Source organism: Fundulus heteroclitus, unplaced genomic scaffold (assembly GCF_011125445.2).
Source record: "Fundulus heteroclitus isolate FHET01 unplaced genomic scaffold, MU-UCD_Fhet_4.1 scaffold_749, whole genome shotgun sequence".
In the NCBI taxonomy this organism is placed as follows: domain Eukaryota; kingdom Metazoa; phylum Chordata; class Actinopteri; order Cyprinodontiformes; family Fundulidae; genus Fundulus; species Fundulus heteroclitus.
In genome coordinates, this window is record NW_023397196.1 from 33,944 (window position 1) to 47,415 (window position 13,472).

Consider the following 13,472-nt stretch of genomic DNA (forward strand, 5'->3'; position numbering starts at 1 on the left):
GCTTCACCAGGGCATGATCTACAGCTCTCACTGGAGCGGTTCGCAGCCGAGTGCAAACCGCTCTCGGCTGTTCGCACTCGGAAGGAGTTCAAGTATCTTGGGGCCTTGTTTACGAATGGGGGGAAGATGGAGCAGGAGATCGACAGGCGGATCGGTGCGCTGTACCGATCCGTTAAGGTGAAGAGAGAGCTGAGCCAAAAGGCGAAGCTCTCGATTTACCAGTGGATCTACATTCCTACCCTCATCTATGGTCACGAACATTGGGTCGTGACCGAAAGAACGAGATACCGGATACAAGCAGCCGAAATGAGTTTTCAAATTATTTTTATTCTCTATGACATCTTTAGACAAGCAGCTGCATCTAAATATGGATACTGAGGATCCTAACCATGAAAGAAAGTTAAACACAAAGTGGGGATCCTAAAATCATAATAATTAAAATTCATTCAAAAACTATCAGCAAAAAGTTCATGAAACATTAATCATCAAGTAAATCATGTCTGTTTTTCATGAATCTATTAATAAACTGTAAATATTGCAGCTCAAAATAATCAGAAAAAACTCAAAACTACAAACTATTTTTATATAAACAGCTGTTCTGTGCCACTAAAACTTTTTCTAAATGATGGTGTTAAGTTAATAGCTCTACATGTGTTACAATAATTATGAGATGTATTTAAAAAGCTATTTTACAGTGTGAGCTATTTTGTTTTAAAAAAAACTGCAAATGTTTACATAAGAGATCTGTGAAGCTTTTTGTTTATTTGCATGTAGGACAGGTTCAGAATATTTCATGTCTAAACAGATAAAGCCTTCTTCTCACAGATCCATCCGTTTGTTTCATTACAGCTCACTGATCTCCATTCTCTGCCCTGGAGAGAAGTTACACACTGACCATCAACAGGCGGCTGCTGTATCCAGGCTCTAAGGAAAAACATCTGTTAGATCAAGGCTGATAGATTTGTTTTCTACAAAGTTTAAGAAATAATGTGTCTCTCACTGATTGGTCAGATCACTTCCATCAATCCATCTCCATTTTCCTCCTTCAGCTCTGAGGCCAATCCAGTATCCTTGGATGCCTTCTATAGCTGGACTCCATGTATTGACATAATCCTGAGGAGAACGTCAAAAAATCAGACAAGTTAAAATTTTCACATGACTTTCTGTTTCTACGTGCACTGTTAAAGATAAGTAGGCATCCACCCATTAAACATGGGAGGTAGGCTTTATTTAGTCTGTAAACTTTTTCAATCAATTGAAATTGTTCCACAGTTCTCATCACCTTTTCTGTTTGATCAAACACAACAGTCAAATCTGAGTTCTTCGCCCAGCAATGCTCTCGTGCACCTTCCCAGTTTCTCTGATCAGAGGGCTTAGCGTCATGACATGCATAACAGCTGGAAAATTGTTCTTTCCATCCATCCTGGCACGAAGTGCAACTTCTCCCTGAAACCAAAGCATTCAAACAGTAGTTATCATCCATAATGTTATAATTAGTTATTTTTGGACTTAGATGGTCTAAGATCTAATCATACCATTATTTCCTTTAGGACAGTATTCATCAATGCTCCACTGAGCTCGACTGATGTTCTGCTCATTCCAAGTTTTCTCCATAGTTTCTATTTGTTCTGTGAGGATTTTCTTCTGTCTGTAGCTGCTGGGTTTTATTCATCACTTTATCAAGTTCTGTCGTCAGATTGTAATTTTCCTCCAGCAGCAATGTTTGGTTGACTCTCAGCTGTTTCAGCTCAAACTGAGCAATAAGGTGAACTAAGAAAATGACAAAAATAAAAACATTAATGTTTGTGATGCATTTTGTATTAAATTTCTTTCTGTTCTGACCTAAATAACTTTGAACTGATCACCTGCTGTTCAACTGTGAGAAGACTAAAACAATCAGCAGAAAAGTGTTTATTTCATATTCTAGCAAATGTTTACGAGTTGCAGCTCAAACTGACATTTAAAAAACAGATGGAGGGATTTTACATCTGCATGAGAAGTAAAGTTTTGCATTTGACTTTTTTTTTTTTTTTTTTTTTTTTTTAAATCACATGAACATCTCTGCTCATGGTGTTCATGGTCCAATAAGTTAATACCATCAAAGCATTAACCTCATCTGATAAGACATTCACAAAACTTTACTGCCATGATTTTAAGCTAATGCATTTTGCTTGTCATTAAGCATATTTTTGTGTGCCATTGGGACATTTATTTTGAAAAGTTCAGGTGGGAACTTTATTAGGTCATGTTGGTTCTGCTGACACTTTACTCAGAAAAAAAATAAAAAATCAAGGAGTAAAACTGAAGTTATATAATCAGGAACTAGAGAGAGTAAAGCTATTTAAATTCTTAGGAGTGTGGTTTGATGAAAAACTATCCTGGAAATTGCACATAGCTAAGGGGCCTGTTTCAATAAGGAGGTTCAACCAACTCTGAGTTAAAACTTGAACTTTGAGTTAACTTAGCCTGAGATGGGAAACTTTGAGTTTTGGGTTTCAGAACAGCTGAAATTAGTTAGTTCAATCAACTCTGGGTTGGCTGACTCTAGTTAAGTGCATGCACCACAACTATAAAAAGCCATTATCAATGGAGCGCAGATATTACGAGTCACCATGGCAACAGCGTCAGACAAAAAAAGGTGTGCATATTTCTCACCAGCAGAACTGGATGTGCTTATGCAAGCATATGCAGAATTTGAGCATGTATTTTTAAAAAAAAAAAGCAACACGGCGGCAGCGGCGAAGGAGAGAGAGTTAGCTTGGGTGAAAACAGCTGCTCGAGTCAGTGCGTAAGTTTACATTTTAATTACTTTTATACAGTGTTGGGTGTAATGAATTAAGTTACTAAGTCATCTAAATACTGTAATTAAATTAAAGACTATAAAACAATAGTGGATTTAATATCAAATTTTAAAAGGTATATTTTTAATTTAACTTTCTCCCTCTATAATACACTTTGGTCAATTTATGATTAATTCATGCAATTGAATATTGTTTTAATTTGAAAGCATTAGAAGTGCAGTTTCTTGTCTCTCCTTGTATTGTTCAAGTGGTTGAGGTTGATTTGGGATTTAGAAAGTAATTAATAAGTAAATAAAACAAATTAGTAAGTAGACCAATACTTTCTCGAGACAGTAATTATTGCATTAATCTAATTAGACTTGTTGAAGATAAAATTTGTAGTTAGTAATTAAGAACTATTTTAGATCAACTTACCCAACTGTTATAATATCAGAGGTGAAACTGGAAGAACAGTATTTTATTAAACCTAATTTAATTTTCATGGATAGGTGCAATCCTGCAGGCATCAAAAGAACATGGCAGCAGCTGAAAATGAAATATAAAAACATACTTCAAGCAGGTAAGCCTTGAGCACATCATAGGAGTAGTCACCTGGCTTTACAAACATTTGACATATTAAATGACTAAATGGCATTCAGTGTAGCATTTTTGACATATGTCTAAATGTTCATTCTCATTTGACTTCTACTTGGCCAACAGACAGAAGGCAGAGGCTCGTAAAACAGGAGGAGGACCTGCACCATCACCCCTGACAAATGCAGAAGAGATGGCCCTGAGCCTAAATGCTGGAAGGCCAATGGCTGAGGGAATTCCTGGAGGGACTTCATCAGAGCCAGTCACTCCAGAAGATTTAAGTGCCTTCATAAAATGTAAGAGGTCTACCTACAGTGTTATTTTTTTATATAGACTGAATGTGATATTTCCATTTATATTACTTTGGGTTGGGTTTTTTGTTGGTCCCAACAGATTCGGATGGTAATATCTGCCTCTTGGAGCCTCCTGTCCCAACAGTACCCCATACAGTTGTCAGTAGCCTACTCCATACACCATCAATTATGATAAATAGTATTATAAAGTGTACTCTATGAAATGCTCATCTTCACAGGATGATGGGGATGAAGAAACCGTTTCTGCTGCCACAGACAGGCCTACAGAGGTAATTTTAATATTATATGTCTACACATCAAACAATCTACACATTCACATTTATATGTGGAGTAGCCTATAGAATCCAAGTTTATATCTATAAATGGTCATTCTTATCTCTACCCCCCAGAGTTATGGAAGAACGGCAGGAGGAAGGTCCATCAACTTCTGGTGCACAGATGGACACAGTTCAGTGATTTACAGTAAATGTCACAGTTTCATTCTGAATTTTAGACTACATTCATGATTTAACTCTAATCTAATGTATTTTCAGTTGCCAGTTAAGGAGTTATATAGACTTCTTCTTATTAAAAAGATAGAAAAAACAGCAAAGAACTTGTATACTTGGACCGGCAGATCCAAAAGGCAGATCTGGAAATCGACATTCTGAAACTAAAGTGAGAGGTGAGTGTATGGTCACAGGTGAATTCTAGGAAGTATTGAAACTATTTTAAAAAATGTTTTTGTTTTCTTTTTTTTTAGCAGATGAACAACACCATATAAATTGCTGTGATAGGATAGGGATATGACAAAAAATCCACTCTGGGCCTCAAAATCCTTTCCCGACGTAAATGTAACTCCCTACGAAGTAATAAAACCTCTTCGTCAACAGGATCATCCATAAAACATGTCATTTCATTCCCTTTGATGCGCTCTGCGTGACTGAAATGTGCGCAATTAATATGTCCCCCAAAAATCAATGAGGTGTTTAAACACTACTTCCTCTTTAAAAAAGGGGAGGAGACCAAAATAAACTCTGAGTTTTCTGAAGAAAACCTGCTCCCGACCAGGTTAGGTTCACAGAGTAAATTGCCATGGTAACTGACTCTGAATAAAAGTTACCTCTCTTTCAGAAACGGGCTTGACTTACTCTGCTTTCTCAGGTTTAACTTACCTCCCTTTCTGAAACAGAAAACCCAGAGTTTCCCTCATTTCAGGGTTAACATACTCAGAGTTTTCACTTAACCTCCTTTCTGAAACAGGCCCAAGGTTATTGAAAAATGTAAATAGATACTTAAAATAATGAGATGTTTAGTTGGGTATAAGTAGAGAGCAGATAGGTCAAAAATTGATTATAGTGTATGGATCAGCATTGCAGACAGTACTCAAAAAAACTGGATACCATCCAATATCAAGCTTTGCGTTTGATAACGGGAGCAATTAGGACAACTTCAACATCAGCATTACAGGTGGAGGTGGGTGAAACGCCGTTAGCACTGAGTAGGATTCAACTGTCATTAAATTACTGGGTTCATTTGCAAGGACACAATCAAAATCATCCTACACAGGTAACTTTACATCCGCGTAATGAGAAAAAAAGAGCTGATAAGTCATTTGGTTGGACTATGATTCAGAAAGCAACAGAGTTACAATTAAATCATTTAAACATTAGTCCAACAGTGCCATTATCAATAATACCACCATGGATTTTACCTGATGTAACTGTAGATTTAACAATATTAGAAAGGAAAAATAGATACAATGTATATATGTAATTCCATAATGGTGCAGGAATATAGAACAGTTTCAAAATTATGTTAAAATTTATACAGATGCATAAAATAAATCAGTTAGGACAAACAGGAGTAGCCGTAATAGTTCCAGAATTTAAACTTGTCATGGTTGAGTTTTGGTTCGACTTTATTTTTCTGTTATTTTTATTTCTCATATCATGTGGGTTTGGTTTGACTTTATTTATTGTTAGTTTTCATTGTCAGTTATTTTCTGTCATCTTCATTTCACCTCCTCTGCAGTTAGTCACACCTGCCAGCCACTAATTAGCCAGACTCACTTCACCTGCCAGCCTCCCTACTTAAGCCTCACTCTGCTGTCACTCCTTGTCGGTACAGCAGAAATGGTTGCAATTATTTTTAGTTTACAGTGGGTGGAGGAGGTTAGACCGGATAGAGTGGTAATTTGTACAGATTCAAAAGCTGCAATAGAAAGTATTCACTCAGGAGGAAATAATAGGAAAGACCTTGTTTTAGAAATATATCAGAGTTTATTTAGGTTATTTAGATATGGAATAGATGTTAAGTTCTGTTGGGTACCGGCACATGAAGGGGTGATAGGAAATGAAAAAGCAGACAAGCTAGCTAAAAAGGCTTTAGTAAAGCAAAATGTAGTAGAGATTACATTTGGGAAAGGGGAAGGGAAATCAATAATTAAAAAGAAAGAAACAGAAATGTGGCAAAAAATATGGGATGAAGATGAGAAAGGAAGAAGATTATATAGGATTAAAAAATCTGTAATAATTAAAAATTATGGAGAAAGAAGCAGAAGGGAAGAGATCATTTTTACTAGATTAAGAACTGGACACACATATCTGAATGAGTTTTTATATATATTAGGGAAGAGAAATGATGATATATGTGAGGGTTGTGGAGCAAAAGAAAATGTGGATCATGTTCTGATGAAATGCATTAAATATGCAACGGAAAGAGAGAGGATGAGGAAAGTAATTATGGAAAATGGGAGAGAATGGAGTATTAAAGGAATATTAGGGCGAGATGGAGATATAGAGGAAAATATGGTAATTAATAAAGCATTGTTTTTATTTTTACATAACACAAAATTAAAAAATAGAATATAGTAGGTTGAGCCACAGAGTTACACACTCATGTACAGTAGGTGGCGGTATGCACCTATAAGTTGTTTGCAATCCGCCAACAAAAGGAAAGAAGAAGAAGAAGAAGAACACTCCTTGTCGGTCCGTCATCATTCCACACCTCTCCATGCCAGTCCCCGTTTTTGCCTTGGAAGATTTGTTTTTCTTGTTTAAGGTTAGTCCTGCCAGTTTCTATTGACTCATACTTGGCTGTTTGTGCCTGGAGAAGTTCTGCTCTGTGTCCTGGTGTCTCCAGAGAACTGCTAACTGGACTAGCCATCCTGGAAAGGCTCTGCTCTGTGCTCTGGTGTCTCTCAAGTTCTGCTAACCTGACTAGCCGCCCTGGAGAAGCTCAGCTCTGTGCCCTGGTGTCTGCAACGAACTGCTAACCTGTTGTGGCTACGGGGCTGCTAGCCGAGCAGAACTGAGCATTCCCGGCTGCCTGGAAAGTCGTGACTCTCTTTCACTCCGGGCCGTCAGCTCCTTCCATCACCTTCACTCCGGTTCTGTGCTACCTGCTCCTCTGGCCTCATCAAACCTCCATCCATCAACCTTGCAATAAAGAGACTCAATTTTAGTCCCGTGTGTGTGGTTCTGAGTTCATCCGTAGACAAATCGTGACAAAACTACATCTAGGGAGTAAATTAAATGATCTGTTAATAATGCAGAAATGATTGCATTGCTGCTTTCAGTAGAATGAATTAAAGAAGTGAGACCACTAAGAGTTGTTATATCTTCAGATTTAAGTTCATCATTGATCAGTTTACAAAGAAATAAAAAGGAAGATGGCTTTACAGTATACAAAAGGAAGGTTGGGGAAGTTCGAGGAAAAATTGGAAGGAACAGAATACAGGAAAGGATAACTAGGCTACGGTTGGGACATACGGGACTTAATTCAACATTACAGTTAATGGGGAAACATGAAACAGGAAGATGCGATGCCTGTAAGGAAACTGAAATAATAGAACATGTAATGTATACCTGTAGGACAGGGCCGTGCAGAGACCGTTGGAGGGGCAGGTGCTCAAAGTTAAAAGAGGGCACATGGGGCATGGATTTAAAACACGATACAGAAACATACCTTGCTATACAACCGGCTGAAATGTACCAACCCATACTATAAAGAATGTAACATTGAATCAGGGGCGTAGGTTTGATTTGAACTTTGGTAGGGACACTATTGGTCCAAAGCTTCATTGGTCCTACGCAATGTGCATGCTCCTGTTTTTTGATGCTTGATTTGAGCATTAGGATGGGTTTTGCCTGTCTAAAAAGAAAAGGCAGCATTAATTGCTACATTTATACAAATTTTATAAAGCACGACACACACTAGATGCTGTTTGTTTATCTTTAAAGCATCACTAAATCTGATGAATGTCGAATTGGGACTTTTTCCCGCTTTGAAAAAGTTTGCATTTGAACTACCAGCAACAGAGATAGATGGTAAATACATGCCTATTAAACCAAATATATTCAAAATATGTCTGTTGTCTAGATTTATCATGTATTTTCCTTTGAAGATATAGAAATGTGCAGAGATAAACCCCACCCTTATTCTTTTTTTTTAATCAAATATACTCTGTCTGCATCATAAAACAGCAAAATTATACATTCAAGGGACTGCAAATAAATTTATTGTATTTACTCTGCACTGGAGGTAGAAGTGTCACTGTCACTGACAGCATTTCAAATATTAAATTCAAACTTCAGCAAATGTACAACTGGGCTGTAGTTTCTCTGTAGCCCATTTTATGTAATTTATTTTAGCATTCCAAACACATTTCTTACATCATATATCTGAAGTGTAGATAACAACTTCTCCTTACCTACATCTTCTCAGAAAACAAATTATTTCCCTAACAATAGTGAGTTGTCGATGTTTAAATGTGCAGTAAATCTTAATACATAAGCAGCATAGGACCTAATACTGTACCTTGAGTAAGATTGGTGACACCAAAACTGATCTGTTACATGAGTGGTTGTCCATTTCATCATTGAAATGAGAACATATTAATATACTAGTGGCATATACTATTAAGACTATTAAACAACAGCAGATTAAAAACTTTAAGATATGTGCAGGCCTATATTAAATTGATTGTGCAACTACAGCAACAGATTAAATAATTGCTTACTTTTTTGGTGTACCAAATTACCCGCGTAATGATGAAATATGTTGTGGACTAAGTCCCTGGTGATGAGAATGTCTAGCTCCGCCTCTGGTTTGTACTCATTTACTAATGAACAGTGTGGAAACCTTTGTACAATAAAACCAATATAAATAGTGTTCCTCGGTTTTATTTGTCTTTATTCTAATTCTAGAAGTAGAAATTGTGAAATAAATAGCAATATTATTATGTGTAACCTTAATTAGTCTAAACAAAATATAGCAGTTGTTAAGGCGGCATCTAGTGTTCGTTTACTGTATATTATGTAAAGAAAATAACACCTGCTATTTATGCCTGAACTGCCTCAAAGGGTCAACAATCAATGAAAGCAACAATAACAACAAAATATGGTAAAAGGGAAACCCTCATCTTTTCCTTTTCAGACGGCTGTGGCTAAGAATCTGAATTTTTAATATCCTACAGTCTTTGTTTTTCCATCTTTCCAGCAGTCTTCAGAACTCCTGCCTGGCACAGAATATTTAGTTTTATAAAAGAGATTAGGTTTTTGCTGATAAATGCATTATACTTCAGAATTAGATGCTATTTTGAGATGCTAAAGTTGGTTACTTCAATTTCTCACAAATCCAAACAGTCTCTCCTGCTTCTTTACAGAACTGCACTCAGCGGCTTTCACCTATTTTAGTGCTGATAATATTTAGTTTCTTAACTGGGACTAGTTTTGTTGTCTAGTATTAATTGTGGTAATGGCAGTATCCCTGTATGAATCGAAATTTAATCTTGCGCCCCAAGCAAACAGGCACGCACACACGCACTAGAAATCAGAAAGAGGGAAGGCGGAATTTAAGGCAGTATAACCAATGACAGTGGAGTTTAAAAAAAAAAGAAAAAAAAAAAGCACAGTCACGTGTGCTGCCGATTTAAAGGGGCAGGCAGTCAGACAGAGGCAGCCGCTGCGAGAGGAGAAGAAAGGCAGAGTGAGGGCACGTTATGTGGATCATGTTACCGTTAGGTCCAATTTATTATCATTTTGGATATGCACACACACACACAAACGCACATACACACACAAAGAAATAAAACACACACTGACAGAAGGGCACTTTGGGCATCAAGGGGCCGGTGCTCAAGCCCCCCCCCCCACCACGCTCTGCACGTCCCTGCTGTAGGAAATATTAGAGATAAAGAACACAATTGATAGGGAGTCTTGAACAGGAAAAAGAGCAGTACAGTACTACAAACATTTTAAGGAAAAGTACTTACGATTCAAGTTATAAGATTATGTTTTCTTATTTATTGGTAACAGGTTTAGCGAAAAGAATATAGTTTTGTTTTTGTTTTTTAGCATGTCTGTCCTGATTCACACTCCTTACTGGTTGGTGGCGGTAACCAGTAAGGAATGCACCACATAAAAGAAGGATTATTTGTAAGGTCCTCATTTCTACTGCTAATGAGGACAAAGACAGAATTTTTATATATATATATATATATATATATATATATATATATATATATATATATATATATATATATATATATATATATCTATATATATATATATATATATATATATATATATATATATACTGAGTTTTTATGTTGCATTTATTGTTTGACGGTGGCATTGTGTGGTGCTGCAATAACACCAACATCATCAAGATTGTACATCCTACAATAAAGTCAACATTATGCCATCAATAAAACAAACTCTTTACTGATGTAAGAAGAGGTGGAAGTGATGGCGTTTAAAAGGAACTCTGATGAGATGAATTTTTCCAAAAAGCTTTGTTCAAATGTAACCTGAGTAACAATATGCAGAAGAATTAGACACGTCTAAGTTACAGGTGACCTTTATAACAGGAACTCACAGTGGATATGAAGCGGGATAACGACCAGCAGAATCAGCCAATAAGATGCTAGTAGTGGGAAAAACTTTGAGAAGTAAGGAAACTGGTGACCTGATGGAAGAAAAAAAAAATATATATATATAAATCTGTTTCATTTCTTAACAAAACACTGTCAGTAACTCTGAATGCATTTCCTAAACAAACATTTTACTTTAAATTGTTTCTTTCAAGTTTAAAATGTTAATTTTATATAGAAGTCAGAGATTTCTTAAGCTCAACATTATACAAGTTAAACTGTCTTCCTACCTGGAATAGATGTGATGTTCTTCACAGCAACTTTATCTACATTGATATAGTCAGCTTCTTCAGTTTTCTCTGAAAGACACAACAATCTAAAACTAATTTTCCACCAAACCAAAGGTTGTCTTCAATAGAGCAGCAACTAATAGTTATTTTTACTTTCTATTATTCTGGTTTTTATTTTTCTTCTTTCATCTGCTTTTTTGTTAGATACATTTACATTGTTTACCAGAGGCAAATGTCTCCAAATAATGTGTTTATTCCAAGTTAAGTTGACTTAAAAACAAAAACCATTTTGGCTAACTATTATCCTTACTATATTTTTTTGTATTTAATTTTCTTTTAATTTAGTTTTACTTCATGGATTTTTTTTAACCTATTTAATACTAAACAAAATTACATTTTCAGTTCAAACACATAAAAAAATAATAAAATATTCATCATAAACACAGAAACCTTAACCTTCTTCTCTCTTACCTGCAGATGAAGAAACATTTGGGTTCTTCTCAGACGAACCATCCAGACTTTTTTGTGCTTTTCTGTCCATGTTGTAAAAGTTTTAACATCAACATCAGATGAAGGCTGAAGGGGAACTGTTAATGAGAACAGAGACTGACTTTATACCCTACAATGTGTGTTTCTGCTTCTGCTTTTATGACATGTCAGAAGTCTTGAATTTCCCATCGTGGGACAAAGTTATTTTGTATCTTAGTCTCCATCATCCTCTCATGGAGCTGCAGTTCACTTTTATGCTTCTAATTAATTGTCATAATTTGGTTTTTGAGTTTTGGACTGTCTGGACATTTCTACTCCACATATCTTAGTCACTTCCCTGCAAACATTTACCTTAATTAGCTCCACCTGCTGCTGCCACTAATTAGTCTAAAAAAAGTTAAACATTTTCTTATTTTAAAGCATTGCAGTCCATGTAATAAGTACTGACCTTCTTAATGGTTTATGGTATTTTGATGTCTGTCTTTGGAGCAGAGTCATGCAGAGTGGAAATATCCTTCCATCACCATGTTTTCTATCAAGCCACTTTACAAACTCAGATTCAACTAGAAAAAGCTGTTCCTGCGTAACAGCGAGTGAGAATGCTAATCTGCAGAATGGCCGTTTCTCAATTCACGAGAACGCGAGTCCGTACTCGCGTTCTCGTCAAGTCTGTTCTCGGTAAGAACACAGGAAGATCGGACTTGACGAGAACGCGAGCACGCAGCAGGTATTGTGCATTGGAACAGAAGTATACTCGTGACATCATCACACCCGCAGCTCTTGAGCATTTCTTTAACGTTCAAAACTATTTATACACTACACCATCATATCTTATTGAAAACGTTTTTTTTTATTAATTTCTAAATAGTCTAATAAAATATCTAAAAAAATTACAGAACTGTGGGTATAAAACCAGCAATAGCGGGAATTTCTGGGGAGTTGTAATTGTTGTAGTTGTAGAGGCAATTGAATCTTCTTTAAAAATCAGCACTTTGTAGAAGCAAAATGAGCAATACGAGCATTATTGCTGTTGCTTCGGTTGTTGGTCAGCTTTACCAGCAGATTGAAGAGGAGGTGATGCAGTTGAGGAGGCAAATCCGAGCAAGGAGAAGATTGATGCGGCAGAGGAGGCTCACAAGGCAGGCTTTGCTCACCCATCTATTGCCAACTGGTAGGCATTTTAAGATTGACAGCCTATTTCCTACTTTTATCTTTAAAAAACATTGAGGATGGTATTAAAAACGTGATCAGGTTGAAATTGTGACTATTTTTCTATAAATAATTAAAATGAAGACCCAATTTTAACATTAGAAACAGTATGACAGTAAAGTTAAGCTACTTTATTGCACCTACTGACCTTCACAGCATTGATCATTAAAAAAGGGAAAAAAACAAATTTTTATGTCTGTCCACCTTTACAGTGATTAATCTATAAATTATGTGCAGTTAGTTCAGCTCATTTTTCAGTGAAATGCTAAAAATACCAGAGAAGGGAAGCCATTTGTTACATGTCCTATACTTGACTAGTTTTACAACACTATACATTTTACCTTTCTATTTCTTGAGAACTATAATAATCTGCATTTTAAGCAGTTATAGTTTTATGGTGTGAAAAGATGAGAATTGAAAAAAACAATGATGGTAACATTTGGCATTTTTTATTTACAGGAAGAAACAGAAACAAAATATGTGAGGATAAACACTTCTGTGCCAATCCTCCAAATATTTTTTAATGAAGGGGACCTGAAACCAGCCTTCAGGCTAAGAAGGGCCCCCATCGTCCTCCTCCTTCAGCTGCTGCCCATCCAGAAGGTCCATGGATGGCCACAGGAGATAGAGGTGCTGGTGACCCTCTACTGGCTGGCCTGTGGAGCATCCTATAGGGAAACAGCTTGCCAATAAGATCTCTTACCTTCTTGTCCTTAAATAGAGCCAGCAATGACACACAATTGATACATAGATTATATAAATTGGATAGAAGCTTAAGACATATCAGCATATTACCTAAATTACAAGTTAATTTTATATTTGGTACAGGTCAAGTGGAGGAATGCTACAACAGACACCATGCCAAGGCTGATTAACATCACTGAGCGTGTCTTTGGTGATCTGAAGACACGGTGGCGTTCCATCTTCTTAAGGGCGTTGG

The 13,472-nt window shown here is 36.4% G+C and overlaps 1 long non-coding RNA gene across 2 annotated transcripts; it reads right to left on the minus strand.

Annotated features, from left to right (window-relative positions):
* Positions 1 to 340: 340 nt before the first annotated feature.
* On the minus strand, positions 341 to 11,791 carry LOC118561868. Of its 2 annotated transcripts, XR_004930323.1 has the most exons (5): positions 11,306 to 11,791; positions 10,835 to 10,903; positions 10,550 to 10,639; positions 1,001 to 1,770; positions 341 to 924 (listed from the first exon to the last, which is right to left on the minus strand). It is a non-coding gene; the product is annotated as an uncharacterized LOC118561868 (long non-coding RNA). The 2 variants fall into 2 exon arrangements; XR_004930322.1 differs by having other exon boundaries at positions 341 to 1,770.
* Positions 11,792 to 13,472: the final 1,681 nt, after the last annotated feature.